This window comes from Dipodomys ordii, unplaced genomic scaffold (genome assembly GCF_000151885.1).
Source record: "Dipodomys ordii isolate 6190 unplaced genomic scaffold, Dord_2.0 Scaffold48, whole genome shotgun sequence".
NCBI lineage: Eukaryota > Metazoa > Chordata > Mammalia > Rodentia > Heteromyidae > Dipodomys > Dipodomys ordii.
This window is the reverse complement of record NW_012267264.1, coordinates 14560994-14568110: the sequence shown is the minus strand read 5'-3', so window position 1 is coordinate 14568110 and position 7117 is coordinate 14560994.

The following is a 7117-nucleotide window of genomic DNA, read 5'->3' as shown; positions in this document are numbered from 1 at the left end:
CAGGGGGGGAGAGGGGGGGAACGAGAAGCATTGGGATTGGGGGAGGCTGGGAAGGGATGTGAAGGGTAAACAAAGGAGGGGGCTGCAATGCTTGGTAAGAAATATACGCATTATCCTGCCCATGCAATTGTAACCCCTCTGTACAGTATGTTCACAAATAAAAATAAAATTAAAAAAAAAGAAATACACTCATTACCTGACTTATGTAATTCCTCTGTACATCTCTGTAGTAATGATAATTTTTTTAAGATAAGGAGGTCAATAGTCTATCTTCTTTAACTGCTTCCTCATGAAAGTAGACTGTTGGCCTTGACTGGAAAAGGGAACCCATGTGATTTAGGAGGTGATAAGGGAACTTAATTTGGCAGGAAATGTGGCTGACAAGCTGCCAGGCTCAAGACCAGAAAATGATCAGGATCAGAAAACATTAAGTTTTTCTTTTAACTGGTAAGATTGAGCTCCTGGCAAAGCCTCACTAGAGGATGAATGAGGAGTTCTTCAGCTTTCCAGTTTCCATGGAAATTTACAGGACCTTGTTCTCCTCAGATAAATACGTTTTAAAATAAATGACATAAACTTCCAAAGAAATGTATATTCATGTTGACAAGAGGAGCACATTCTCTCTAACATGTATTTGTAATGTTTATACACATACACACTATATATAAATACATACATATACACACATATACCAAATTCATTCACACATCATTTTTAATTTCTCCTACTTGATGAGTTTGTTAGTGTAATTATAGTTTCCCACCAAATAGACCTTCTTTTGTGTTATATTACTTGTGTTAAGACTTGCTGGAGAATGTCTACCTGTACCATGATATTTTTATATAATCCTATTAATGAGTTTTTTCATATGAGGGCCGTAACGCATTCAACTCAGTAAAGAGGGTATAGATATGTTTTACAAGTTTGTAAGTGTCAAGTGAAGAAAAGCATTATGCAGTCTAAAACCATGCAACAATTTAATCATCTCTGAGTTCTTTAAGAATGTAGCTACATGTAGCATCTGAAGCTTTATTTTTTGCAATTTGGTAACAATTCAGAGTCCATCTTATTGAGACTCTCTCAGCAGCACAAAATAAATCCAGCTAAAGAAAAATGCTTTACTAAATTAAGTTTATAGTCACGCAAATCCTGAGAACACACTCACAAAGGTCTGGGTGTTATTTCACATTCTTAGTATGCTACAGCGTTTCCCAGTAAAAACATTGAAATGAATTATTATTCTAATGAGTATATAATAAAAACAATATCAACTGAATATGGCATCCTTCTAGCTTAATGTAATTATGGAGCATATTTTTCACTAGAAACTGTTCAATAGAAACTATTGATGATTGTTGAAAAATTACATGTTGTTTGTATTTCCAAACTCTGATACTGTATCTTGAAAATTAGTCATGGCTTAAATATGAAAAAAAATCTTGTCTAAGATATAAGTAAGCTCTGCCAATCTTTTCATATTTGCAAGTAAATACTATTTTAGCAAAAATTGAAGGATATCTCACTGCATGGAAATGGGCAGAATCAAAAAGTAACATGCACTGGAAATCAAGAATGTTGAGTGTACTTGAAACTTATATACATTCCTTGCAGGAGTTACTGGAAGCAGATATTTAGATCACAAACAAACAGTAAACTGAGGCTTAGATTAGCTTAAAATATTTATTCACAAGTATCTGATGTTATCTCAACATCACTTTTTCCACAGATTACATTAGTTTGTGTCATGTAAATTCTTTGTAATTTATTATCCTTTCATTGTGACATTTGAAGTCATTATGAGAAGGGACCTCATGTCTTCTCACAGGACTTTCAACAGTAACTGGCCACACTAAAGAAGAAATTCTTAAATCATCAAGTATTTGCCTAGAAAAGCAATATCAGATGAACATGAGATTTCATAGATTAAAAAATTATTGTAAAGATGCAGTTACAGAGTAAGGTAATGAGTGCATGAGTGCATTTCTTGTCGAGCATTGTTACCCCTCTTTTGTTTTTCTCCTATTCTCCCTTCCCTCTCCCACCTCCAACACTCCTCCCTCTTCCCCGAAGTTATAAAGTTCATTTCCAACATAGTGTCTGGTGAGTATCTTTGTAACAATGGGTCATCCTGTGTGCTTATTTCAGCATTTTGCTATTCCCCTTCCCCTCCCCAAATTAGATAAATGTATATACAAGATGCAGGATACCTAAATCAAATACAGCGACAACAGGGGATATGCCTTAGGGGGAAGAACATACTAAAGAAACAAAAGAAAATCACATAGTATATTGAAAGCAACAACAAAGTAAAACCTCTTGTGTCCATACCGTGGGTTTCATTTTACTTAGCATCATTTTATATGGTCATATGTGCACAGCTTTTAAGCTTTCCTGCACATCTGATGAGATTATCCTAGACATATACTAATTGTTATAATGGAAATTATGGGTCCTAAAATATACTTAGAACTCAAAAAAAATCCCCCAACAACAAATTCCCAAAGAAACAACCACCCGATTAAATGGGTAAAGACTTAAGCAGAGACTTCTCTGAAGAAGAGATAAGAATGTCCAGTAGGAACATAAATACTCAATATCTCTGGCCATTAAAGAAATGCAAATCAAAACAACACTGAGATACCACCTCACCTCAGTTAGAATGGCTATGATCAAGAAATCCAATAACAACAGATGCTGGAGGGGATGTGGCCAAAAGGGAACCTTATTACACTGTTGGTGGGAGTGTAAACTTGTTCAACCACTTTGGAAAGCAGTATGGAGGTTCCTCGAAAGACTCTACATAGAGCTCCCTTATGACCCTTGTAGGCATTTACCCAAATGATCACAAACAAGGCCATACTAAAGCAACCAGCACAACTATGTTTATTGCACATAGCTAAGATATGGAACCAACCCAAGTGCTCCTCAGTAGATGAATGTCATGGTTCAAAGCCAGCCCGGGCAGGAAAGTCGGTGAATCTCTTATCTCAAATAAACCACCAGAAAACTGGAAGTGGTGCTTTAGCTCAAGTGGTAGAGCACTCGCCTTGAGCTGAAGAGCTGAGGGACAGCCCTCAGGCCCAGAGTTCAAGTCCCACAACCAACAACAACAAAAAGAAAATGTGATATGTATGTATATATATTTATATTTATATCTATATATATATAAATATATACCCAATAGAATTATATGCTTCCATCAGAAAGAATGACACTGCCCCATTTATTAGGAAATGGAAAGACTTGGAAAAAATTATAGTAAGTGTGTGGTTTTGTTTTTCCCTCTGACACAACACTCAATGGGGTCCTCTGTGAAACTGCTTATGTCTAACTTGAATTAATATACAATTTACAACTACAAACAGTTACATTTGAATTGTATAATGCCTTCTGAAGAACTTATTTGGATGAAAAAAATCTTTAATCTGGAATGTTTGCATTATGATTTAAGTTTATAAAAGAACAATAACATTTATTTGGAACACCTATACAATGCCATACATAAAGTGATTTCACACGTTACAAAGAAAGACAGAATAGTTTATGGTGGCTATTTGAGAACTAACTGATATGAGTTGATCATCATTAATATGTAAATTTATTATATTGCTTTACTGGCACATTTCTTTCTTACTTGTCCTTTTCACAAACATAAAAGGGAATCATTCAAAATTCAGTAGCTTGTCATTCCTTTTTCAATAAAAAGAAAAGGAAGGAATAAAGGAAGGCATTTTCTGGGTCTAAGAAAGTCTCCATCAGGAAAGCTGAAAGGGGCTATAATTAGTTGTAAAATGCCATCTTAAATCCATTATACATGTATTTTTCTCTAAAAAAATTGAACATTGAGACTAAAAGACCTGGAATGTAATATGATGCAGCAAAACAGTATTTAGGGATAGTTGTAATGTAATGCAATTCCCACTAACTGGATTGATCTTCAATATCTTAAAAAATTGAAACTTGGATTATCACCAATATTTTAACCACTCTTATTATTTTTAGGAGTTAAAAGTGATTGATTTTTGAAAAATTATCTGGAAAATGATTTTCTATTGTCTACTTAGGAGGACAATTAAAGGAGTGTAAGATTTGTATTTCTCTATACTTTTTAAACATGAGGTCTAGGATCTTTTCATCTGTGTAGCTATAATAAAGTGGAAGTAAAAAGGCCCATGTCATTAATCTAATACTATTCACTTTAAGCTCTTTTATACCTGAAACTGTGAGAAACATGATTGAAGCATGACTAGTCAAATTAATTACAGTTGGCAGCAGGAAGTTCTAGTAAAGGTCACTAACAACTAACTAACTAAATAATGTTTTTGTTTGGGGGGCTTGGGCTATAATTCACAGAACTCTTTAAATGTTCTTAAATACTTCAAGTATTAAGAGTCATAATTTTGTCTTCTTTTTCTTTTTATTATCTTCAGGTACTTGTACAAAAACATTGATATTCAACAAGGTCGTTTACAAATATAATACTTTTTTGTGTGTATGTCAATAGTGGAGTTTGAACTCAGAGCATGAGCACTATCATTGTAATGTTCAACAATTGAGCCACAGCTCCACTCCAAGCTTTTTGGTGGTTCATTGTAGATAAGTCTGTCCATCTTTTTTACCTGGGCTTGCTTCAAAATTTCAGTCCTCAGATCTTAATCTCCTGAGTAGCTAGGATTACAAGTATGAGCCACCATTTTCCAGCCTTAATCTTAAGTGTTAACACTTAAGATATATCCCCATCCTTTTGAACACAAAGATGCTCTGTTACAAAGTAAATTAGGTAACCTCCCTATTTCACAGATAAGCACCTTAGTAAATAGGAAATAAGCACCTTAGTAAATAGGAAATTAATATGTAAACTGTAAGTGGTATAAACTTGACCAGTACAGGTGATTCTGTTGGATAGTATAGAAAACAATTTACATAAAGATGTTCTATTAAAAAAAGAACCTCAAAATTTCCTGTAAAATTTTGTGATTAAAATTGTCAAATTATATAAAAATTCTAACATCTATTATTTGATAAGTTACAATCTCTTATATGCCTCTGCCTCTCTTGATGCTCTCAAGGTCATTAAAATATTGTTCTTCATTTATATTCTGGGCAATATTTAGGCTCTAGAGATAAATTTGTAAACACTTAAAATGCAATTTCTTTCAAGTATAATCAGCCTAAAGGGACTTATTTCTAGGGTCAAATTAATTAATTTATTAATTTTACCATACCAACAGATGATGGTAAATTTGCCTGTAAATGAATTAAACCAGAAAAATACAACATGTTGGAAACAGTTTGGACACATTTTCTCAGGAAGAAAATGCCAAAATGAAAAATGTGACATTTGAATAAGGGTCTAAGAAAGGAGAAAAGCTAGTATTTCCAATGTAGGGATCCTGTCATATTCTCTACTTGGATGGGACAATTGCCCCATACATGTGTCCAAGAGCTGAAGAAATACCAGAGTTGCTGCAAGCAAAATGTGGGAGAAATTTTCTTCTAAAATTACATAAAACTTATTGAGGATTTAAAAAGTTATGTTGTAACTGACATGTGGACCCAGAAAGCTTGAAATCAATGCATGTGCTATGTTTTTTTTTTCAATAGGATCATTGTATCTCTTACAGTGAAAATATATACAAGGAAAGAAAAATAAGAATTAGGAAAATCTCTAAGATGTTGGCAAACTACAATCCAAGGATCAAATTATGAGAACTACTTTTTCTGGTAAGTGAAACTTTAATGGGAATATAGACATAAATATTCTCATTCAACTGCATGTTGTTAAAGATTCTTCTACTGAAATAAGTTGCAGAAATAAGTTGCTACAACAAAGACTTTATGGCTTATGGTACCTAAGTCCTATCTATCTGACCATTTAAAGAAAAAAATTTGCACATCCTTAGACTAGAATGTCATAATAAGTGGAGGGTGGTGAATAATTTATATACTGCATACCTATTGAAAATAAATCATAAGCATGTGTTGACACAGGTGAGGCATACAAGAAAGAGAAGAATGATGAGTGAGCAATAGCAAGATGGACCTGCAATTTATTTATGTGGAAAAGGTCATATTAGGAATCTCAAAAACTAGACCCATTAACACATTTTAAATTCGTGATACTTCCCAAAAGCAATGTACGGCAGGAAGTTAGTGATCAAAGGCAAGAGTTCAACAGACGTCCAGGCTGGCAACATAAATGTGGGAGTTTTGAGCACAAAGGTGATATTTAAAACCAAAGATGAGATCTCAAATGACTTGTACTATGGAAGGAAGTTTCTTAGTGAATAGTTGGGGATTGGCATGTCTAGAAGTTGTGCAGATATGGAAAGCTATTAGGGAACTGAAGGAAAGAAAAACTACATGAAATCGTTAAGGTATGAAATGGAGGTCATCAGAAGCAGAGTTAACTCTTTTCTTTTTGAAGTGAGTTCAAGATGGAAAATTTATCAGTGGTTTTGAAAAAAGTAAGGATAACTGATAACCTAAAGGGACATTTTGTTTGTGTATGGAGTGACATCTTTAATGGAATGGAAAGAAAGAAGAAAGGGAAAAAAATGAATAAAGCTCATAAAGGAAATAAACTATCTAGAAATTTATCACCAAAGGAGTGCAGAAAAGATAGCAGAAGTATGTGAGAAATTTTCTTCCACATTTTTTAAAAGAAGGGCACAATAGCAGCATGTTTTTATGGTACTGTGATAATTTGTTCGAAAGAGGGAAATATAACAAAGTGGTATGCTTTGACTGTGTCCTGCAATTTCAGTTGTTAAAATGTAATCCCAAAATGTAAATGTTAATTCTATTTGGAAACTCTGCAAGATACTTGGGATTAGTTGAAGACATGAAGACAAAGGCCACAAAATAGGATTAGTGGCTGCATGGGAGAAGAGAGGACAGGGCTAGTGCACTTGGTCTGCCTTGCCACGTGATGCGCTCATCCACATCATGATGCAGAGAAAAATTCCATGCCAGATACTGAGCAGATGTTGGCATTGTGCTTCAGGGCTTTTCAGGGTATACAGAACTATGAGACAAATAATTTCTTATTATTTATAGATTATATGGCCTCATGTTTTGCTATCGCAAGAGAAAGAGGGCAAAGTAACCAAAGAGA